This window comes from Meriones unguiculatus, chromosome 9, assembly GCF_030254825.1.
Source record: "Meriones unguiculatus strain TT.TT164.6M chromosome 9, Bangor_MerUng_6.1, whole genome shotgun sequence".
NCBI lineage: Eukaryota > Metazoa > Chordata > Mammalia > Rodentia > Muridae > Meriones > Meriones unguiculatus.
The window spans coordinates 67,537,288-67,562,070 of NC_083357.1; the positions used below are offsets into that span (position 1 = coordinate 67,537,288).

The 24,783-nt window shown below is 43.2% G+C and overlaps 1 long non-coding RNA gene across 1 annotated transcript in view; it reads left to right on the forward strand.

Annotated features, from left to right (window-relative positions):
- The first annotated feature begins 4,050 nt into the window (after positions 1-4,050).
- Positions 4,051-24,783, forward strand: part of LOC132656630 (uncharacterized) — a 40,710-nt gene continuing 19,977 nt past the window's right edge. The window contains exons 1-2 of the long non-coding RNA XR_009594347.1: positions 4,051-5,612; positions 6,736-6,889. This is a non-coding gene — a long non-coding RNA (uncharacterized LOC132656630). The remainder of the gene's footprint in view (positions 5,613-6,735; positions 6,890-24,783) is intronic.

A 24,783-nucleotide genomic window follows, 5' to 3' on the forward strand; every position in this document is an offset into this window, starting at 1 on the left:
AGCTGAGCAGGGTGAACATTCCTGGGGCCATCTTGCCTCCACAGGAAGAAACAGAGAGACCTCATGTAAACTCTGATTAAAACCCTGGTGACATCCCTTTCTAGGCCTCTATTTCCAACAAGAGGGATTGATGGCTTGGAACTTTATCAGCGTTTCTCACACTTTGGTTCTTTCACTTTAGTCTACAGATCTCCACCAAGACACAGTATGTTTGTTCACATTTCTGTGTGTACATATGTTACAGCCACATGCCACACGAAGATGTTCAGTCAAAGATGGATCTAAATACATGGCTGTGGACCCTTAAGATGATACTGGCTAAGGTGTCATGACATGACATGGTTTATGTTTATACAACAGTGTGCAATGTTTGTGCATTACATCTGGACCACAGTTTCTCCTCCTTCCACTCCTCTCAGTTTTCTCCCTTCCAACCTCCCATCTCCCCTGGATTCACTCCTCCTCTGTCTCCCTTCAGAAAAGAGCAGGCCAACCAGGATATCAACTGAACATGGCATAATAAGTTACAATAAGACTAGGCACAAACTCTCATGTTAAGTCTGTATAAGACAAACAAGTAGGAGGAAAAAGGTCCCAACACCAGGTAAAAGAGTCAGAGACACCCTCCGCTCCCGCTGTTAGGAGTCCCAGGAGAACACCAAGCTGCACAACCATAACATATATGCAGAGGACCCAGCACAGACTCATGCAGGCTTCATGATTGTTGCCTTAGGCAATGACCTTTTCTAATGATGCATTTCTCAGAACATAGCTCTGTCATCAAATGACATATAGCTATATATGTATATATATATATGTATGTTTGTACGCGTACATTTGTGAATATATATCATCTATCTATCTTATCTATCATGTATGTATATACCTATATCCATCCATTAATTTCTTTCTCTGCCCTCTATTTGAACTGAAAATTGAAATGATCAAAGTATTAAAACACGAAATTGGGTGAATAGTAAAACTCTTTCCATTTCTGATAGTTTAAGCCTATTTTAAATATAGTCTTCTAACTCTTTGAGACCTTCATACATGTATACAGCAAATTTTGATTACATTAACTCCCTACTCCCCTCAGGCCTACTCTTCACCCCTCCACCCTCTCTCTTAACTTAAAAACCCTCTTAAAAATACCCTAGTGTCCAATCTGTGCTACCCATGTACACACGGTCTGTACATAGGGCCTGGCCAGCCTACCAGGGACTGTACCTCTAAAGAAAACCGACTCTCCCTTCCCCAGAGCCATTAGCTGTCAGCGGCTCCTTAGCAGGGGGTGGGAGCTTGTGAGCATCCCCTCTCTCAGTGCTGGACATTGACCGGCTTGATCTTGTTCAAGCAACCACAGCAGCTGTGAATTTATGAGTACACGGTCCTGTCAGGTCAGGAAGACCTTACTGTTTTGTCAGGTCCCTCTGAGCCTCTAGCTCTCACAGTCTTTCAGCCACTCCCCTTATCTGAGCCTTGGGACTGCGCAAGGTTTGGGTTTATGGTTTAATGCATAGGTCAGCGTTATAGGGCTATGTCCAACCAGTGTGCAAAGTCCAGTCAGCATAGTTATCCTGTGACTGTTACCTGAGAGTTACTCTCATGACCTGGGATTGGCTACAGACTATGGCGCTTCCTCCTCATGAGCTTTTCTCTATAGGTACTCTATCTTTCTTAAAAGATATTTATCATTTTACTTTATGCATATGGGTATTTTGCTGCTTGTATGTATATCTGTGCATCGTGCGCATGCAGTGACGGAAGAGGCCAGAAGAGGTCATTGAATCCCTTGGAACTGGAGTTACTGATGGTTGTGAGCCACTACGTGGGTGCTGGGACTTGAACCCAGATTCAGTCTCCAGGTAGTGCCCTTAATGGCTGGACCATCTCTCCCGTCTCCTCTGTAGGGATTTGTAATGGCATTTTTTGAATGTTATGTAAATATGCTTTTGTTTCAATCCTGAGTAAGGAATTTTAGTGTGGCTATCCATTGTCCACACCTGTTAATTGTCATGTGTGATCTTTGCCAGCTGGTAATGGCCTTTCACGTACCTCACGGAGAGGGGCATGGTCTAGGACTCTGAGAGTATAATTATGAGATCGAGAAAGAGACGGCATGGTGTTCAGTGTTGGCATTAGGTGTGGCATTCAGTGTTGGCGTGTGGCAGTTTGGATAGACGGGAGACCAGAGACAGTGCGGTGGTTTGGAGCAGACAGACGGAGGGAAATGCTTTGGGCTGCAGCGTCATGGAGGAGCCTGCTAGCTGTGTCTGTGGTTGATGGAGATTGATATAGAGCCCTAAAAGAACCCCATTGACCCTAACCAGCCAGAAGAAGTAAAGAGGTCTGGGCCTCCTCTCCCCACTAACCTTTTCTCTCTCCTACTTAAGGTTGGGGGGTTGGTGGAAGGGAGGTAGAGGTCTAAACACCCCAAATAAAGTAGAGTTTTTAAAAGACCGCTCAGATAGCTTTCCACTATAGGGATTCTTATTTTTTTGGTTGTGAGTCTAACCTTTAACGGCTGAGCCATTTCTCCAGTCCTCCTGCCCCCAATTTTTTGGTTTTTGGAGACAGGGTTTTTCTGTGTAGCCTTGGTTTCCTGGACATGCTTGGTAGATCAGGCAGGCTTCAAACTCACAGAGATCCTCCTGCCTCTGCCTCTGCCTCAACAGAGCTAGGATTACAGGCATGTGCCACTGAGCCCGGCTCTGAAGATACTCTTATTTTCTGTTGCCTTATAGTTTTTAAAAGAGTGAGAAAAATGGTTCATTTGTCTTTTATAATTTTCCCGCTTTTCTCTTTATCTGTTGCAAATTTTTCTTTCATGTTGACCCACTAAAACCCAAGTTCCAGGTAAATAGGGGTCATGTGATCACTCTTGGCCTCACCCTGCGATCTTGGAAGTAGGCTTTCAGATGATTACTTTTTCCTTAAACCTTTGGGGAATTTTTTTTTTCTTCACTTTTCCATCAGCCCGGGGAAATGTTTATCATGCTAGTTATTTTTTTCTCAGTCTTTTGCTGTTCTTCATAGTGAAGATTTTCTGGGCACTTTGACTGTCATGTGGTCTGAAAATAAGAGGCCCCCTTAGTTCTTCTCAATAGAGAATCCCTATACTCTGGAGGATGCAGGAAGCTACAGGCTATATGGAAGGAAGAGAAGAGTGTGGCTGGGCTGGAGAGATGGCTCAGAGGTTAAGAGCACTTCCTGCTCCTCTTGAGTTCGATTCCCAGCAACCACATGGTGGCTCACAGTCATCTATAATGACATCTGGTGCCCTCTTCTGGCCTGCAGGTGTATATTGTAAGCATAATAAATAAATAAAATCTTAAAAAAAATAAGTGTGGCTGATGACAGCTTGATTTCTGGAACTTCATCCATTACCGAAGAGAATATTTATGCAGCTGTGATGCCTAGAGCCATGCCCTGCACTCATCAAGCTTTAATGAATTTAATAAATGTTGGATGCTTTTGTTTTCTCTAGATGAGGGAATCAGATTCTCTGGAGACGGAGTTACGGATGGTTGTGAGTTGCATGACATGGATGCTAGGAACTGAACTCAGGTGTTCTGGAAGAGCAAAAGTGCTCCTCACCACTGAGATATTTCTTTAGCACTCCCTACTCCTTTTCTGAAATAGCATTTCTCTGTGCAACCCTGCCTCTCCTGCTCTGTAGACCAGCTTGCTTTGAACTCAGGGACCCACCTGCTCCTGCCTCCTGAGTCCTGGGATTAATGGCATGGCCACTGCAGCCCAGCCTCTTTTCTTTCTTAAGAGATTTTTTTTATTGCTTTATTTATGTGTAAATTTGTGAATGTATGCTATGTGTATTTGTGTCAGTGGAGGGCAGAAGAGGGCATTGGGTTCTCTGGAGGTAGAGTTATAGATAATCTTGAACCCCTGAATGTGGGTGCTGGGAACCAAACTTGGGTCTTCGGGCAAAGCCACGAGCCATCCCTCTAACCACTTCTTTTCCCTCTTCTTCCTTGTTCGTCTGAATCGGCTGCAGACTCTGTGCCTGGTGTCTGGGGATCCAGGACCCTTGCTGTCTAGCTGTGAGTATGAGGGCACGTTACTTCATTTCTCTGCTTTCTCACATGTAAGTACTTCCCCCTCTGTAAGATGAGGGGGTGGACTAAGTGATTTCCAAGTATGCTTCTCACCCACACAGTCTGTGAAGCTAGCACCAGCAGTGTGAAAAGCAAAATGTGCCCCTCTAACAGCACTTTCCCAGGCAATACTCAGTGTGGAATTGACTGTACCTCCCGGTCCTGATTTGTTAAAGTTGAGTCTTTGGGATTTGGCACGTACATCCCCATGAGAATTGCCTTTTAAGTGGTGGTTGGCTCTCCAGGGCCAGCTCATAAAACATTGCTTACTTCACGGCAAAGCAGAAACACTGTTCATTTGCATTGGAAATGGCAGGAAACAATACTGTCACAATACTAATAATTAAACACAACAGAAAAGCAATCTGATTGAATAGGCACTCATTTTTTTTTTTTTTAAATCTGGAATCATGGTGCTTGAGAGAAGTAGGTTAATGCAGAAAGGAGTGCCTATGGAAACGTGTGTACGGAGGGGCAGTGACTTTCCTTTTTAGCTTTCAGAGGGTTTCCACTTAGGCTAGTGGCATAAATTCTCAAAATTTCTGTTTGGGTTGGAAATGAAAGGGGTTTCTCTCTGTCCACTTGGTCTTTTCTTTAAGCTAGTGTTGGCCTAATTCTTCCTCAAAGTTGATGGCTACAGTAATAAATTGGACCGGACATGTTCAAGTAAGTTTATGATTTTGTTTGGGAGGCATTCACAGCGGTCCTCAACTGTGGGTGGGCTGTAGGTTGCATGTTCTTGGACTTACTAATGGAAAGAGGACATGGAAGGAAGGGAAGTAAGAGGCAAAAAGGCCAGCCTGGTTCACAAAGTGAGTCCAGGACAGCCCAGGCTACGTAGAGAAACCTTATCTTGGAAAAACAAAACAAAACAAAACAAAACAAAACAAAACAAAACAAAACAAAACACCAAATTGATCCTAGATGTTGCAAACTATTGTTCCTGCAATGTTTTGTTGTGCCGTGTGCATAGCATCTCAAAGATCTTAAAGAACAAAACAAAACAACCAAAAATCCCACAAAGAGCCAGCTAAAAACAAAACAACTCTCCCCACCCCCAACAAAACAAAACCAACCTAACCAACCTAAGGTTTCAATATGATGATACAGCTGAATGTTGACACTGGGCTGGTAGTGAGGGTCTAGGAGTTGGACAGATTCCCTGGTTGGCAAACAGCTAGGGAGAGGGGTCATGACTTTCAAGCTGGCTGACTTCTTCCCATGCTTTGGACCTGAGACAAAAGCCTGGGAGCTTAAAACAGTGTCCTCCTGGCCTTTTACAGTAGGGAGCCTGCTGATGGACAGGTTCAGCAGTTCACAGCTGCTCCATTAGGACACGTTTATCAAACAGTTGTAGGCTAGTCAGCTCTCCTATCTTTCTTCAACCAACCCTAAACTGGGAGATGAAGACCCTTCAGAGACTTTAAAAACTCCCACCCCTCACGAAGAAGCCGGAGCCCGGTGCAGTGGAGCATGCCTGCAGTCCCAGCAAGATACAAGGTGAGTGTGTGTTTGTGTGTGTCACAAAGAGCAAATGCCAAAAATAAAATGAGTGATGTGTCGGGGATGTTTCTGGTAGCATGAGCCCATGCTGTAGCGTGTGGCTTCACTGCAGCTTTCCACTTTGCACTGTGCATGCCACCTTGCCATACAATACTGATGAACACTGCCTGAAGCATCTTGGTTCTGTTAAGGACTATTACATGCTATGAGCTGCAGTTTTTACTGTACACACAGTTTCTGTTCTTACGGAAACATAATGGTTTAATTATGAAAATAAAAACTATTTCCTCATAGTCGTTCTTAAGCATACAAGCATCAAATCAGCATGTCTTTGGTTTGCAATTGCTTTTAAAACTTGCTATTTGAGTTGCCGACGAGTTTTGTAAAAAATTATGATGTGATTTTCGGCTTGCAATTAGGCTGGAATCTACAACAGTTTCTGCACTGGTCCTGTGTTAGTTGCTTTATTTTTTACTTTACTTTATTTTATTTTTTGGTTGTTTCCTTTCCATTGCTCTGATCAAGTGCTCAACAAGAAGCAGTTGAAGGGAGGAAGGGCACAGTCTGGTTTACACTGGTAGGAATATCTGCTTACCACATAAGGGCAGGCGTGGCAGCCGGGACTGCTGGCCAGTCACATTGTAAGGGTAGCTGGCAGCAGAGCTTGATCAAGAAATGGGACCAAGCTCAGGGACCTACTTCCTCCAGCAAGGTTCCACCTCTTAAAAACTCCACAAGCTTCCCAAACAGCACTGCCAGCCAGGGAGCAAGTGTTCAAACACGTGAACTAACAGGGGGACCTTTCATGTTCAAACCACAGCAGGTTCTAAACATATGTCTGCCATGTTGTACCATGTACTTATGAGAAGTGGCATTTTGAGTGCTGATGATTATAAAATTTTAAGTATCGACGCACTCAGAACAATGTTGAAGATACTCTGCATCCTGCAGTATCAACTATTCAGCCAAGAACACATCCATCTCATTAGTATCCAAATTTGTCTTAATCTTTGATAGATGATAAAAGCATGCATCTAATGAAGAATTATTCTAAAATAAATTCAGTATTTTTCTAACTTTCAACAGTTTTACATATTTGTTTTGTTTTATTTGTATGTAGGAGTGCCTGTATGCATGTATGTACCTGGTGCTTATGGAGGCCGGAAGAGGGTGTTGGGGCCCCTGAAACTGGAGTTACAGATGAATGTGAGCTGCATGTGGGTGCTGACAACCCAATCAGGGTTCGCTGCAAGAGCAGCAAGTGCTTTTAATTGGTGAGCCATCTTTCCAGTCCCTATAAAGAATTTGTTGTGATTTATTATTAGTAAACGTGTGATTTGTATACCATTTCTATATGCCTGTATATCTGGGGATATGAAAAAACTTCTTGAGTGAAAAGGGGCTACAAGAGGGCAGGTTTAAGAAGGCTGCCATGACCTCTACATGTCATGCATAGGGATGAGAACCCACACATTCCTGCATACCCTACACACACATTCTCTCTTTCTCTCTCCCTCCCTCCCCTCTCTTTCTTTCTTTCTTTCTTTCTTTCTTTCTTTCTTTCTTTCTTTCTTTCTTTCTTTCTTTCTTTCTTTCTTTCACATAAGACTAGACTTCAATGCTGGCATCAATCTTGTTGCTTTTTGATTCTGTTGTCTTAGCCAAGACACTCAGTTTTTTAGCCCTAGCTTGCTATCAGTGAAGCAGTAAGGGTGGGAGTATTCTTTGGAGGTGGGTTTCAAAGGGGAGATAAGGGGAGAGGTGTGATCACCTGCTTAAACATTACAGCAGTCACAGGTAGAAGATCCCAGGTGCTCACCTTCCTGAGGCTGTCCTCTCCAATGAAAGTTCCTTCTTCCTGTGGCTTGTTGACTTTACCTGTTAGTCACTTTGAGATCACCATGACCTTAGTCAATAACTGACAGAAACACCTTATGGAGAAAAGACCTATTTTGGCTCATGGTTTCAGCCTGTCATGGTGGGGAAGGTGTACCTGAGGAGCTCAGTTCATGGGCCAAAGCTGTTTATGTCACAGTCCACTAGAAGCATTGTGTGATAGGACCCAGAGGCCTTCCCCTTGGTGATGTCTTACCTCTGTCTTCTAGGTCCTCTCTCTTGCAACCTTCCACAAAATAGCTGGGGAACAAATGTTCAAAAAGTATGAGTCAGTGGAGCTCAGGTCATATTGAAAGCACAGGAGGCTAGCAGACCTAGCTTCCAGACTAGTGGTTTTCTCCGTTTTCTCTTCCCCTATGTGTCTAGACCTGATCCATGCCGGATATACAATAATTTTCTCTGAATGCATAGAGGAATGCATGACCCCTTGTATGCGTGAGAGGCACAACGAATGAGGCTGGGTATCCAGCTACCGAATGAATGCGATGTCCCGGGCAGGTGGTGCCTCATGATGCCTTCAGTCTCGTATCTGTTATTGGCGCTGAGGTTGGGGGACGAGGAAAAGGCTTACCTCTTGAGCAGCTATCTGCTAAAGACAGAAACCATCTTGCTCCATCATTTCGGTGTCATTAGAAGGGAGAGGAAGCTCTCTGAGGGTGGATGTGAGCCTCTGCATGTCTCCCATATTGACTGGGGGGATGGGGAACAGGTGATTGGAAAATGGTCATTCACGGTCCTCAGTGGCTTCTGTATGGTGAACACCTATTAGGTGCTGAGCATATGCTGGTTGCTGGGGCTAAAAAAAATAAAAAAAAATAAAAAAAAAATCACAACCCAAAGATAACATTATTTCCCAAGAGAAGTTGTCTCATTTAATCCTTAAAGCAACTGTGGGAGGATCAGATGAAATATTGCCCAGGAAAAGGGTTTATAAACTGTAAAGTGTTGTAAAATGTCACAAATTGTTAAGAGGATGATTAGTTTCCCACCCTACCTCTGCAGCTCGCCCGGCGGCCTCCCAGTGCAGAATTGGCACTCACCTTACCTGTCTCCTTCCCGGCTAATTGGGGAGGCTCTCCAGGCCTGATTTATGCGGACACTCACACGTTCTCCCGCTGAATATTATTCTAATCAGACACCTCATTATTGGAAGCCAGCCTCCTCAGGCTGCCTGGACAGGGTTATTACGGGATATTATACAGACCATTTACATGGTCACCTTCAGGTCATTTCCATCACTTTAGGCTACTTACAGGCCCATTTTCTTCCCCATAATATTTGCCTAATTCGATTACTCTGCAGCCCCTGCTGGCTCCAAATGGAATCAGAAGTTACACCTGGGAGCAAAGTCAATTGCACCTGGACACACCCTCAGTGCTCTAGACCTCCCTGGTTCCTGGTTGACTGTGTTGATCTAGGTTTCCGGACCCCAGGGGACTTCAGAGTTGGGGAGGGTACTGGATGGGAAGAGGATATATCAAGACTTTATAAGCGAGCATGGTGATGCATGATGTTGGTCCAGCACTTGGGGAGGCAGAGGCAGGCAGCTCTCTAAGAGTTCGAGGCCAGCCTGGTCTACATAGTGAGTTCCAGGGTAGCCAGAGCTACATAGTAAGCTATGCTTTAAAAACAAAACAAACATATTATGAGAGGATGTATTTTATAAGGCAAAATTCCTCCTTTGCCCTGTGTGTGCTCACCAATGAGTCTTGGTCTGGGTCTCAAAGTACCTTTTTTTTTTTTTTTTTTTTTTTTTTTTTTTTTTAATTCTATTGGCATTCTTCTCTGCGAGTTCTGAAGGGTCTAGTCTGATACTTCTACTCACATCCCAACTCTGTACAGGGTGGGAAGCCTGTGAGTACAACACTGGAGCAGAGGAGAGTGAGATGTGAGGATGTTCATCAGAGGGAGTTGAGTCACAGACAGATGCAAGATGTTCTGGACGCTCTGGCACAGCCGAGCACCTGTCGGCAACAGTTATTTACTAGACATTTCAACAATCTGGAAAAATGCTGAGTGTCTGCCCTGTAAAAAAGTGATGACTGCTTGAGGGCGTCAGATTGAATGGCTTGTTCTGAGAACTGCATAGTGTATCCACATGCCTAGCACATGGTACCCCGTGCATACGGACAGTTTTTACATTGTTTTCCTCTGCGTGTGCTCATGTGTGTAAGTGTGGGTACACACATGTCACAGGACACAAGTGGAGACAGGGTCACTTGTCTGTTGCTGCATGCTCAAGGCTAGCTGGTCTGTCAGCTTCTGGAGGTTCAACCTGCTGTCTTGCTAGGAGTGCAGGGATTACATATGGATGCTACTAAGATCGCATGCTTGGATGGCAAGTGCTTTTTTTGACTTAGCCATCCCCGCAGCACAATTTTATGTTTTTTTTTTAATATTTAGACCATTTTATTTTATATGTACAAGTGTTTGCCCTACATGTATGTAGGTGCACCACTTGAGTGCCAGGTGAAGGCCAGAAGAGGGCATCATATTCTCTGAAACTTGAGCCACCATGTAGGTGATGGGAATCCACTGGGTCGGTCCTCTGCAAGAGCAGCTCTAGCAAGTGCTCTACATCTCTAAGCCATCTTTCCAGTCCCCAATTTTGTGTTTTTATGTATCCCATAAATGAAGAATAAAAATCACACAAATGATTCTCAACCAAGGGCCCCATAGGAAACCATGGACAATGTCTGGAGATGTTTTTGATTGTTTGAAAAGGATTAAGAGGTGAAGCCTTGCTGGAAGAGATGTATCCTTGGGGTTAGGGTCTGAGGTTTTGAAAGACTCACGCTGCTCCAAGTATGCTTCCTGCCTCCTGTTTGTGGAATAAAAGGCGAGCTTCCTTTTAATGCTGCTCCAGCTGCCTGCCACCTGCTGCCTGATGGACTCTCACCCTCTGAAACCATGAGTCCTTTTAAATGCTTTCTTTTATTTATTTTATTTTTCTCTTTTATTGTAAATAAAATTTTCTCACATTTTTCCTCTGATTATGGTTTCCCCTCCCTCTACACCTCCCAGTTTCCCCATCCCCTTTTCCATCTACATTCACCCCCATTCTGTTTCTCATTAGAAAACAAACAGTCTTCTAACAAATAATAATGACATAACATAAAACAAAATATACTATAACAAGATACAACAAAAACTAACACATTGGAATAGGACAAAGCAAACAAAAGGAAAAAAGCCCAAGAAAAGGCACAAGAAATATCTGTAGACACAGTCCCACTTGTTCACACACTTAGGAATCCCATAAAAATACTAAACTGGAAGCCATAATATATACTATATATCATATATACTAAATGACCACTGCAGGTTCTATGAATACTGCTTCTCTCTGTGAGCTCATATGTGCATGGGTTCTGTTGATGCAGAAGGCTTTATTGTTGCCTACACATGATCGTCAGCATCATTTTGGTGTTAGGGGTTCAGTAAGCCTTTTTCTTATGTCGTCTAATATGGCATGTCCATCTTAGCCATACAGGTTTTTTTTCTTCTTTGATGGAAATCAGAGTCCAAATGCATCCGAAAGTCAGGTGAATCAGAGTGTGGATAAAAGGTTGTCCCTTCCTTGGCCTGGATTTAGGGCCTGATAATGTGTTAGTTTACACACAGCTCTAGCTGTTTTCTCCAATGCTTGATAATATCAAGATAGGTGTTTATAGGAGCCATTGTCTTGAGTCTTGTGCTTTATAATTGTGTGTGTGTGTGTGTGTGTGTGTGTGTGTGTGTGTGTGAGCAGTGGTGAGTTGACCTTGAAGGTTGCTCTTGCTGTGAAATTTCAGCCATAAGTACTAGGAATGTCACTTATATAATGCCTTCAGTTGGAGGTATATGTGGATAGACCTTTCACAGGGTGGTTTTTAGATTCTAGGGTACACAGTGATAATGATGTGGTTAGGAGAGTCCCTTTCTAAGTGTTGTATGCAGGGAGAGAAGCTGAAACCTTCAAAAGGACAATGAGAGGAGGTTATAGAGATGGCTCAGTCAGTAAGGACCTTAGATTGATTCCTAGTCCTCACATAAAAACACTGGGTACAAGCTTAGAGACAGAGACAGCAAGATTCATGAGATTTTCTAGGCAGACATTTACTTGGACTGGGGAGCTCCAGCTTTGGTGAGGGCCTCTGTCTCAAATCAAACCAAACAAAAATAAAACAAACAAACAAAATGAGGAGGAGAAAGACTGAGTGTCTTAGTCAGGGTTTCTATGGCTGTGATGAAACACCATGACCAAAAAGCAAGTTGGGGAGAAAGGGTTTATTCAGCTTACATTTCCACATAAAGGAAGTCAGGACAGGAAAGAATGAAGTGGAAGTTTCTGGTTTCCTTGAAGACTCAGCTTTGTCATCTGATGTTTTGCTGCAAGCTGGGCACGTGATGTTTTGCTGGGGGTTGGCTTGTGAGAGAGAACGTGGTGTATTGCTGTGAGCTCTCTCATGTGAGTGGCCTGACTTTGGCCAGCTCAGAACATCCGTGGGTGGACTATGAGGAGAGGAAATATATAGAGGCCTGTGCACAGTGAGATATCACTTTTTGGATCAACATCACTGCCCTGATCTTCTTGTTTCGACACTTGACTTGGCAGAGAGAAACATTTCAGAGAACTTTTCCAGGCAATCCAACTGTGTCTTGCAGTTTTCGCTGACGTCATGTTCTGCTTGGTGTTGGCCTTTGGACTGGACTGCTGGTAACCTGATGAGTGAGTTTGCTCATCTTCTAAAGAACCATTGACCCTAATCAGCAAGAAGTATATAAAAGAGGTCTATAGCCCTTTTCTCTACTAATCTCCTATTTAAAGTCCAAGGGTTGGTAGGGAGGAAAGGTGTTTAAGAACCCTAAATAAGTTTGGTGAAAAGGAAGTTTGGTGAAAAGTCTAAGCCTACACTGGAACCTGGGGGCAGGAGCTGATGCAGTGGCCACAGAAGGGAGGAGGGGTGCTGCTTACTGGCTTGCTTCTCATGGCTTACTCAGCCTGCTTTCTTATAGAACTCAGAATATCAGCCCAGGGGTGGCACCACTCACCATAAGCTGTGCCCTCCCTCATTGATCACCAATTGAGAAAATGCCTTATAGCTGGGTCTTACACACACCCATGCAAACACCCATGCACACAAAAGAACTATGGCAGCTGAAAGAGCATCTCAGTGATGCTCATTTTGGACTGAATTTAGAGTTTATAATCTTCTCAGAGCTTTGATATGATCTTCAAATGAGGAAGGAGCCAATTCTGACTGAGACTGTGTTCCCTGCTCTTCCTAGAGCGGGTTTGATCTTTTTAAACCAATAATAACATTACATTGCTTGCACTGAAGTGTTTCAGAAAAAATTCCTTCCTTGGGCTACGTAGGCCACAACATACATTTGCTGTTTCAGATTTTGAGACCCAAACTGCATTCATTCTTGAGTTGACAGAGGAGGCAGAATATTTGTGTAATAAAAATTCTTGGGATCATGAAGACCACTAAGAAATGATCAATAAGACCAGCCAGTGGCAGAAGAAGAAGAAGAAGAAGAAGAAGAAGAAGAAGAAGAAGAAGAAGAGGAAGAGGAAGAGGAAGAGGAAGAGGAAGAGGAAGAGGAGGAAGAGAAAGAAGAAGAAGAGGAGGAAGAGGAAGAAAAAGAAGAAGAAGAAGAAGAAGAAGAAGAAGAAGAAGAAGAAGAAGAAGAAGAAGAAGAAGAAGAAGGAGTGTTACTTCCTGTCTGCCAGTCCTATTTCTATTTAGATAGAGGTTTGAGACTCATCTTCAAGTCCACGCTGGGCTGGTGGGGAGGAGGTCACACAGGCAGATGCTTGGGGTCTCACTGTCAATCATGTCCCAGATTGTGGCTTCCTATAGGACCCCTATGATACCCAGCCCTCATGCATTAACTCTCTTATTCTGTTGTAGTGAAAGAGTTCAAGAATAATAAAGCAAAGAGAGGTGAAAGACAGTTATCAACAACAATGGGGTTTGTCCAATTTTAATGTTTTGGTCCATTTGCTTCAGATCTTCTTTTTTTTTTTTTTAAGTAAAATGTTACATATTAAATGGAACTCTTTGGATTCCCCACACCACACTTCTTGGCATCTTTCCACCTTCTTCCATTCTGGTTATCACTCCTTTGAATTTGGAGTTTATGACCACACTCATAATTTCATACTTGGCAGCATATGTCTTGCTAGTGGTTTGAGGATATAACCCAGTGGTAGAGTGTTTTCTTAGCATGCTCAAGATCTTAAGTTCAACCCCCTAGAACTATCAAACAAACAAACGAATAAATAAAACAGTACATATGTTCCTATACTGTTACATGACTCTCCCTGGGGAAATGCAAACAAATGTCTATTTATCTCAGATAGGGTACTGGCAACAGACCATAGATGCCATTCCAGGAGTTACTGGAGTTGCAGGAGCATGGGTGAGGGACTGTTTATAGGAGCATGGATGAGGGATTACTTATAGAAACATAGGTGAAAAGTTGCTTACAGAGGTATGAAAGACTCAAAGGAGTAGAACCATAGAAAGGTCCATCTCAGACTTGGTAAGGATCCACAAAAGCTGCACTCCTAGGGCTGCCTACCCAATTTACAGGTTTAAGAACACTCTCTTCTCCTCCAACAATTATTGCTTATTGCTTTTTATAACTTTGGGATGGGACCTTGTGAATCTTGTGACTTTCTGAACTTCCCAAGTCTTATAAATTTTATGAACTTCAGTAACTTTCTTGCTGTGTTAAAATACCACCACCAATGCAACTTAGAAGGGAGAGTGTATTTGAGGTTAGAGTTTCAGTGGGATAAGAGTCCATTGTGGTGGGAAACATGGCAGCAAAAGGCAGGCCTGCTGTTAGGAATAAGAAGCCGAGAGATCACATCTTCAAACTCAAATCTGAGAGAGAGAGAGAGAGAGAGAGAGAGAGAGAGAGAGAGAGAGAGAGAGAGAGAGAGAGACAACAGAGATAGAGACAGGGAGAGAGAACTAGAAGTAGAGTGAAGCTATGAACTCTCAAAGTTCATCCCCAGTGATGTACTTCCTCCAGCTAGTCCATACTTCCCCATAACCACCCCCAAAGCTCCACCAACTGGGGACAAAGTGTTTAAATGCCTGAGCCAATGGGGTACATCTCTCATTTGAACCACCAGGCTGAGCCTTGTCACTGTCTTTAGCTTCTCATAGTTAAGGAGCTTCCCTGCTTCTTCACTCCTTCTAGGTGGGGTTGTTTCAATTTGGAGGTAATAGCTACATAGTCTTCTATCTATCTATCTATCTATCTATCTATCTATCTATCTATCTATCTATCAAGTTTATAGTTTTACATATCTTAAAGTGTATATAGAAAGCATCACATAAACATACAGTTTGCTTTCTTCTTTTGACATTATTGGTGTGATTGTTATAATGAATAATGTGACATGATTCATGTGATTCTTATTATATTGGTTCATTTGTCTCAACTACATAAAATTTTCATTGCATGGCAGTTCCAAAGTCACATGTCCATACTTCTGTTAATGACATTTCTTTCCACTGTTACTGTTGGGCATCCAAGTATCCATTTATGCAAGGAAACATGGGTCTTCTCTTGCCCTTGCTGTCACAGCTTTTCTAGAACATACAATGGTGCCTCTTGACCTTAGGAGATATTTTCCAAGACCCCTAGTGGTACTTGACAATAATAATAAATACACTTTTACAGTGTACAATACACTGTAATAAAAAAAAAGTCATTAAAGACCTCTGAAATAGCCTATTTTCAAATTTTTTCATTTTATACTTGTACTGGTTAGTTCTTTTTGTCAATGTGACACAAGTTAGGGTCACCTGGAAGAAGAAACCTTAATGAGAAACTGACTACATAAGATTGGCCTCTAGGCAAGTCTGTGGGGGCATTTTCTTAATTAATGATTGATGTGAGAGGTCCCAGCCCATTGTGGGTGGAGCCACCTCTGGGCAGGTGGTCCTGGATTTTTTTTTTTTTTAAAGCAAGTTGAGCAAGCCATGGAGAACAGTAAGCAATCTTTCTCTATGGCCTCTGATTCAGCTCTTACCTCCAGGTTCCTGCCTGAGTTCCTGTCCTGGACTTCCCCAAGTGGTAGACTGTAAGACATAAGCTAAAATAAATCATTTTCTCTCCAAGTTGTTTTGGTCATGGTATTTGTCACAGCAATAGAAAACAAAGCAGGACAATACTTTTGGACCACATTTGTCCATGAGTAACTAAAATGGTGGAAAGTAAAATTATTTTTTAGAGGAGACTTCTGTGTAGTTGGGAGTTCAACTGCTGGATTATGGAAATTTCACATCTTCCACAGGAGTAGAAGTCGGTAAGTTGTCCTGAGTGTACGAGGGTATTTGTAATGGATGGTCTTCGTTGTTAATTTGACTGGATTTAGAATTACTTTTGAGGCTGTTGAAGCATACCTGTGGGTATTATCTCTGAGGGGTTTCCAGAGAGAATCACCAGAAGGCAGAATACAGTCACGAGCATTCTATAAGCTGGTGTTGAGTGAAATTGTACCTGGGGAGATCTACTCATCCCAGACAGGGAACCAATGACCTACAAAAGTAATGATACCACTAAAGTCCAACTTGGTGAACCCAATATGTTTCATTGGGGTTACTTATAGAATTGTGGATGAGAGGTTCCTTACAGAAGCAGAAATGGCTCAAAGACAGCTGCATTACCCAAAGCCTACCCCACCAAGGGTGAAAGTTCCCAAAGCTGGAAACTTGAAGCACAGTGCACAACTTGTAGACAGTGTAAACTCTTGGAGAGTGTCTCTTTAGGCAATTCAGTTTGTTTGATTTTTTTCCAGGCATCTGGTCTAGTCTCAGAGTGTCTCCAAGAAGCCCCCTTTTAAAACACACACACACACACACACACACACACACACACACACACACACACACACGTATATATAAAAGCTGGGAAAAGAAAACTTAGTGAGTCTGGCCAGTTTGGTGGATTTTCTGATGCTTTCGAGTTATTTATTTTTCTGATGTGTTTGAGTTGTTAATTTCTCAGAGTTTAAAGAACTTTTCTGCAGGATGGAATGTTTCACCACCCTTCCTGAATCTTAACAAGCATCTCTCCAAGATGGAGTGTTTTAGTTCAGAGAAAATTGCTGCACAACAGCTGGAGCATAGACAGAATAGAAAGAAGAAAGCCATGGCAAGGGCCAGCATACTGCTCTGTCTCCTGGTTTGGTATAAACTGCTCTGCTCCACCACTCCTTCCTGCCATGCTAGGTGACCGCTCTGGAACTGTGAGCACAAACAGCTATTTTTTCTTTTAGCTTGTTTCTATTAGATGTTTTGTCATGATGACACAAAGGCAACTGATGCAGCGTCTATTGATCCATCAGCCCTTTACACTGTCAGGCTTTTTGTTTTGATGTGGTGAATATAGACTAGTACATGGTTGTCTTTGTATGCATTTCCACACTACTAGTTAGGTTGAGCATCTTTTCATGATTACATGATTATAGGACTTGGGATTCTTCTGTGAACTGACTGTTGAATTCTTTTATTATCTTCTCATTGGATTATTTGTCTTTTTTTTTTATTGACCTGAGTGTTTTATGTGTACCTCTCTCTGCACTTATGTGGATGTATGAGCATGTGAGTTCTGATTATTAATCCACATTGGTCATAAGCATGCAGTTAACTTATCTCAGCATCTGACCTAACCTTTCATTTTTTATGGAGCCTCTTGTTCTACAGAACACCCTCTTCCTCTCTCTCAAATTTAAATTATTCTTCTTTGTTTTTCTGGGCAAGCTAGGACTTCTAGAAGATGCTGATAGGAGGTAGACAGGAGGGTGTATTGGGGGAGGAGCCTTCTGGAAGGAATGTAAATCTAGGAATGTAAATCTTTCCAATCTAGGTGGAAAGCTCTTTGAGGAGAGTTGGGAATTGCAACTATGGTTCTGTTAGAGGCTTGTGGGTATACTGTGTGAATGCTCAAAACTCAAGTGATTGCAGATTCTTCATTAAAATTGATATATGTGAGGGCAGAGGGAGAAATTACGAGTAGCTACTGTGAGATGATAGAAGGATCTGGAACACTCAGGTCAACCAGGCCATAGGTTCCTGCTTCTAGAGTCTGTGCTTCTGATCCTTGAATTCGGTTTATCTTAGTTGGTTTCTACAAGTTCATCCTCTTTTCCCAGTGCCCTGAGAGATTTAGAGGTCTGAGTCATTTCAGGATTGTAATACCGCCTGTGCTGGATAGTTTTATGTCAACTTTGCACAAGCTAAAGTCACCTGAGAGGAGGGAGCTTCAATTAAGAAAATACCTTTGTAATGTGGGGCTATTGGTAGGTCTGGAGGACATTTTCTCAACTACTAATTGATGTGGGAGGCCCCAGCCTATTGTGGATGGTGCCATCCATGGGCTATGGTCCTGGATTCTATAAGAAAGCAGGCTGAGCAAGACATTGGGGAGCAAGCCAGTAAGGAGCACCCCTCTATAGGGTCTGCATCAGCTCCTGCCTCCAGGTTCCCGCCCTGCTTGAGTTCCTGATTTTCTTTGATGATAAACAGTTCTATGGAAGTGTAAGCCAAACAAACCCTTTCCTCTCCAAACTTTGGTCATGGTGTTTCATGGCAGCAATAGAAACCCCAACTAAGACACAGTACTACTAAAACCTCCTTATAAGGGATCCAGCTTTCTATGGGAATCACCTCCTCTGCACAGGTCTCCTCTTGTGTGCTTGAACTATCCCCTGAGTTCCTCACTCAGATATTACACCTTAACTTTATGTGTGTACTAGTTACTGTTCTCATTGCCATGGTCCACCATTTAAGAAGGAATACAGTCCATCAGAGAAAAGCTGGTGGCAGGAATGGGATATGACTGACTGGTCACATTGTGTCCATAGTCAGGAAAGGAGGAGAAGACCGGAAATGTAGTTGGGGATTTCAGCTGCTCACTTTTTCTAGTGAATCTCCATCTTCTAAAAATTTTACAACTTTCCAAAGCAGTGTCACCACCCGGGACTAAGAATTCAACCTCACGAGTTTACAAGGACATCTGACATTCAAACCACAATGGTGTAGATAACCTCCCACAGCTTAGTGTGTGTGTGTGTGTGTGGGGGGGTGTCTCAGAAATGGGGTGTGTTATACTTCTCTGCCTCTCCCCTTTGAGGAGCAAAAACTGCTCTTATATTAAGTTGCCCTGTTGTGGTTTGGTGCTGAGGTCTGGGGGCTGGGGACTTTTTCTCTGTGGAGCGAGTGGTTTTCTTTTTAATCTTCTGTACCACGTCTGACCCATCTCTCTCTTTGTGCCCATGTGTCTCTTGTCTCAAGGCTGTTTTGGAGAGTGTTTTCTGGAATCTGGTAGTTGAGCACATCAGCATGTCACAGTGCATATTTCAGCTTGAAGATAAGCATCTAGTCATAATGCCAGCAGAAGCCTCTAATTTCTGGGATGCAGACACACACTGTAGCATAATTAAGAGAAGTTTGTCCTTGGGAAAGATTTGCAAAAACAAAAGTTTGTAATTGCAAGGACACAGAGTTAGACTGAAGGCATCTTGACTCATGATACTCTCCGACGCTTCTCTATTAACTCATGGCCAGGTGGCATTACTCTCAAGGGGTAAGTAACTGGCTTATCAGAGCTCTCTGACATCTTGTAGCTGTATATAGCTGTATGTAGGGCGAGGCAAAAACATCGCTGTCCAGAGATGGATCATGTTTATTTCACCACAGTGCAGACTTAGAGGTCTGTAATGGCATGGCATTCTTGGAAGTGGCCTCAGGATGGTGAGCCCAATACCACAGGAGATTTTCCTAGTAGGAGTTAGATTGGATTTGTGATTGTTGCTATTCAAGGACAGAACACAGAATAGAACTAGGAGGCTGGGAGCAATTGTTTTGCTTTGAGAGATGATACATCGTGGATGAGAGAGACCCTTCTTTGTAGTGAAGAGGAACGGGGATTGGCTGATTAGAGCAGGGGAGGAGGCAACCGTGAAACCCCCCCCCTTCACTCAGAACACCTGATGTGTGGAGCTTGAGTGGGATTTTTCGGAGGCCTGTTGGGCGTTTACCTATTCTTGCTTTCACAATAGGGTAATTTCAAAAGACAGCTCCCCACCTGGAGGAAGTTACCAGGGCAAATAAGAGTCCTATATTTTAAGATGCTTAAGTATTCAGTGACCAGCAATGGTATGAGGGTCCCCGGAAGTATTTCTGTTAATTTGTTTTCAAAAGATTTGGGCAAGATGCTGCAATGTGGTGACCACAAAGTCTTAGCAAACCTGCCAGCATTAGCATCAACAATATTCACTGGTTTGTGGCATGTTTTCACATCAACTGATTTAATATTTCCACACACATGCACTTACCCATTCACTAAAACAACTAGTGTAGGTGCTAGTTACACAGCAAAGAGCAAGTCGAACATGAGTCCTGTCATGTTTGCAGAAGCCTGACGATGGTCATGGAAAGGATGGTGAACTGTGGGTACCTATTGTTAAGCAATCCTTGCTTGTCTCCCAAATGTCTGACTCTCGGAGGAGACCTCCTGGCACTGCCTCTATTTCTAAGGCAAACTGAGGCGGTCCCTAATTCCTCCCCAAGAGGCTCTGTCCCCGTCACTTGGTTTCTCCTGGGGTTCACTCTCACTCTGCATGTTTGAGGTCATGTCAACAACAGGAGCACCATCATTGCTGTAGTCCCGAATGTGTGCTGGTCTTTAATCTTTGCTTCAAAGGGTGGCATGGGCAGATCCCTAGAAGGGTACTGCTTGCTGATTCTTGAGAGAGTATCCAAGCACAGCTGGAGGTCACTTGGGAGGTAAACCCCGCTTCTGTGTCACACATGCTGCTTCCTAGGTTCAGAAAGTGTAGACAAGCCTGTAATTTCCAGGAGCTACAGGCTGCACCAGCAGGTCCCACATTTCTCTTCTGATTTCTACAACAGAGGTTGCTCTCAGAGTTGACCTTCCTCTGCAGGAATCTGCTCTGGAGCCGTTAGAAGGGAACCAGGGTGTCTAGGTCATCTTTGGATACAGAGACTGACACCTGGAGTCAGTGTTCCCTGAGCCTGTGGCCCAGGCAAGCAGATTTTCCCTGTGTACTGTGTAGAAGAGGGGACAGAGGCCACTTTTGGAATGTTGGAAGAGTTGTCACAAGAATAAAGTACACTTATTGAGGACTTTTTGTGCTATGCTGTGTATCAAAGTGATATGTATAGAATTTCATTTCCTAGACTATAGAAATAAATAAACATGTATATATTTATTATATACAATTATATACAATTCACATATGTGTATATGTGTTGTTGATACATATATATCCCACACAGATGTATGAGAACGAATGCTGGGGGCCATACATGTATTTCTGGGCTTTTAAAAAATATAATCTGGCTGAGAAAGTATTAGGGTTCTGTAGAGGGACAAAACCAAAAGAATACACAATGATATGCATAATTATATTTCAATATGTCAATACATAAAATCAATAAATTTTATATCCTGTACCAATATATCTCAATAAATCCATTGAGATATTTCAGTTAGTCCATTGCAATTAATTATGCATGAGATACCATCCAGATGACACAGAACTGAATTCTGTTCTGATGCTTTACTGGGCACTACTGTCAGATCCCATGATGAGGGCTCACTCCTACAGTGCTGTTCTTACTCCACCCATACTTTAGATACCATTACAGATTTCAGGTCTTTTTTATCTGTGTTTCTTCCTGACCAACCACAAATAGATATTGCCACAACACCCTCTTGGGGTTTTAATTCGGTAGAGCAGCTAAGGACTTCAAGAAAATGAACACTAGTTTATTGTAGCTACATTATAGGGGCAGAGTTGGAGAGCTGTGTAGGGTAAGGCCTGTGGGAAGGGACACATCTGTCTCTGGACCTATGGTTCAGCTGTTTGGAAGCCATCCTTTTGAGAGTCTATGGAGGTTTCATTACATAGACATTATTGATTAAATTATTAGACTTTCTTTACAGCCTGGAGGTTGGCAATGAAGCAAGGCCGGAAGACCCAACCCTTCAGCCCTGCCTAGGTATTACAGTAGCTAACCCTCTTATTCTGCCTCAGGGCTGCCAGTCACCAGCTATTCATTAGCATACAAAAAGACGTGTATCACTTTGGATAGCTTAAGGATTTTAGTAGTTCTATGCCAGGAAACCAGAAGACCAAATATATATTTCATACCATCACACCATTAAATTCCCAAGTCCTTTGATGTAGGTATTTCTTGTTAGCATTATTTTATAGAGAAGGACCTTGAAACTCGTACAGAGTAAGTTACTTGCTGTAGGCACAGTAACCCTTGCCTGATTGACTGTTAGCTGACTGTAGGCTGGTCTGTGTTCACAGCCAGTTCTCCCTGCCACTTACTGTGTGGCTCACCCTGCAGCCTTCCTTTTCCCCAGATTTCCTCAAGCTCCATAAATGTCATGCTTGATTTAGTTGAGAGATGATGTGCTAATCAGTTCTCTGTCGCTATAACGAAATTCAGAGACAATCAACTTAGAAAGAGTAAAGGTAAAAATTTGCTTTATGATTTTAGAGGCTTTAGTCTAGGATCAGATGAAGTAGTTGCTTTTAGGTCTCTGGTTGGGGTGCTGGGTGGCAACGGTGAGGAGCATGGTTGAGCAAACTACTTCCTTGTCACCAGCCTGGAAGCAAGAGAATAAGGTCTCACAGTCACACTTATGGGTATGCAACCAATGACCGCAGACCTCTGGCTATTTCCTATCTCCCAGAGATAGGTATCACATTGGAGACATAATAGAAGTTTTGGTTTCTTTGTAAACTCAGTTATGTTATGTAAATACGGTTTTGTTTTAATCCCAATTGTGGGATTTTAGTTTGTCTACAGCTGATAATTGTCTCATTCGGGGCATGGCCTTGACAGCTGGTAATGGCCTGCCTTGTGCTGCTTGGAGAGGGGCGAGGTCTGGGGCTCTGAGGATATAAACATGGGAGCCCAGCAAGAGAAAGTGTGGCATGCAGTGGTGGCATGTGGTGAGCGGCAGTTTGGAGAGACAAGAGACGGACAGTGTGGTGGTTTGGTGCAGATAGATGGAGAAAAATGCTTTGGGGCACAGTGGCTTGGAGGAGACTGCTGGCTGTGTGTGCTGTCGATGGAGGTTGGTATAGCCCTAAAAGAACCCATAGACCCTAAACAGCTGGGAGAAGTAAAGGAGTCTGTGCCTTCTCCCCTACTAACCTAGGGTTGAGGGGTTAGAAGGGAGAGGTTTTAAGGAACCCCAAATAAAGTAGCCACAGGAGACTAAGCCTTTAACACATGGATCTTTTTGGGACAACTCATTCAAACCACAGTAGACGGCAATGTGATTTCCACAGCCAATAGGGATTGCCAATGTACCAGCCTGGGAGCTAGCACAGACACTGGCTTTCCCTTTTACCTGGGTCCACCCACTAGATCAGGAACAAGTGTGGATATTAGCAACTCCTCTCCTGTGTCCCTGGTGAATCCCTGGTGTCCCCAAGTCACAGGAAGCTCTTCTTCCTTCAAGCCCTGCTAGGCACAACAGATCCATTAACGGGCTTTGGTTGTTTCAGTTCCCTCTGTGGCACAAGGTTCTGCCTTAGCTTTGATGCTTGGAGAGTGATCTGCCTAGAAGTTCTTTTTTTTTCCTTTAAAAAAACCTGCTAATGTTTTCCTTATTTTCAGAATGATTTTATTTTATACTCGTGTTGATGTGTATCTCATATATATAAGCATGTGTGTGTCAGTGCTCATGGAGGCCAGAAGAGGAAGTTGGATACCATGGAGCTGGAGTCACAGGTTGTTGTAAGGTACTGGGAACTGAACTTGGGTCCTTTGGAAGAGCAGCAAGCACTCTTAACTGCATCTCTCCAGTCCCATAGCTAATTTTTTTCCCTCGTTCTTTCAGAAGTCAGGGATGTTTTCTGCTCTTTCATCCACAAGCTAGACTTCCGTTTAAACCTTGACAGACCTCTCTGAAATCAGGAGGAGCTCCTGCTGAGAGACCAGATCCACTGGACTCATGGACATCAATGGTAGCTTGATTAACTCAAAATTGGCCTTTGTGATTGGGGCCTAGGCTCTGCTTCTGAGTCCCTTCCCTTATATCCTAAATTGTCCTCCTCTCCCATATGACCCTCTAATAGTGTTCCAGCAGGTCTTGCATCTGAGGCCCATGGAGTCTACCAGTTGATTCTATCACAAAGTCCAAATCTCTTTGCAGGAAGTGATGGTCCCCTGGGGAGGTATGATTTTAATCATCCCTTAGCAATTCATCAGATGTCTTGGTCTGAGATGAAGTGGGTCCGAGAGGACTGGGAAAGAGAAAGCCTGCTAAACCAAATATCTGCTCCTTTTCTTGATCAGGCATGTAGCCCAATTCTTTTTTTTCCTGTACTCTGTACTCTTTAAACTTGTAAGACAGTAGTCCTCAACTGAGAGAGGTTTTGCCTCTCTGGCATTTAGTAATGTCTGGAGACATTACTAATTTTTGGTGTTACAGCTAGGACTATCTAGTAGGTATATGTGGCTAAAAGCTGTGTACCATTTCCCTCTGCAGGCTTTACCAAGGGGAGATGAATAAGAACTATTCAGGAGTAAGGAATTAGCAATGCTGCCCTGCCCCCACCCCAGCATTAGGTAGAAAAGCCAGGACATAACTCAATGTCCTATAACACATAGGGCAAGACAAACTCCTAGCCATGACTGGGGACCACCCAAATCCATGTTGTCCTTTCTGAAGTGGAAGTTCAAAGGTGATTTGCCTAGGGCTATGCAGGTGGTGGGTGTCAGAGCCCGCATAGAGCATAGAGGGCAAATGTGACTTGTAGACCATTTGGAATTGACCTCACCCCACATCACCAAGTATGGGAAACATTAGGAATGAAGCCCATTACATCCCAGAACATCTAATTGCTTCTGTGGTAAGGAAGGCTCTTACCTTCAGGCGCTAACTCTCCACTTGATTGCCTGCTAGGAAGTAGCATAGCTCTTGATAAATCAGTTCACATCCATTATCTCATGAGAGCTTTGGTTGTTATCTGTCTCGCTGTGTGTGTGTGTGTGTGTGTATTGTGGGGAGGTGGGATCTCTCTTCCCTGCTTTGCCAATAGTGAATCTAGGGTTCAAGAGGTTAAGTGATTTGCTTGAGGTCACATACCTACAACAGAGAGGGCATTAGAACCCACGTCTTTTTTTTTTTTTTATTCCAAATCCGTCCAGAGGCTGCTCCGGTAGGAGGCTGGTGAGTGTCTTTCCCTGCTCCACCTCTGTTGTTT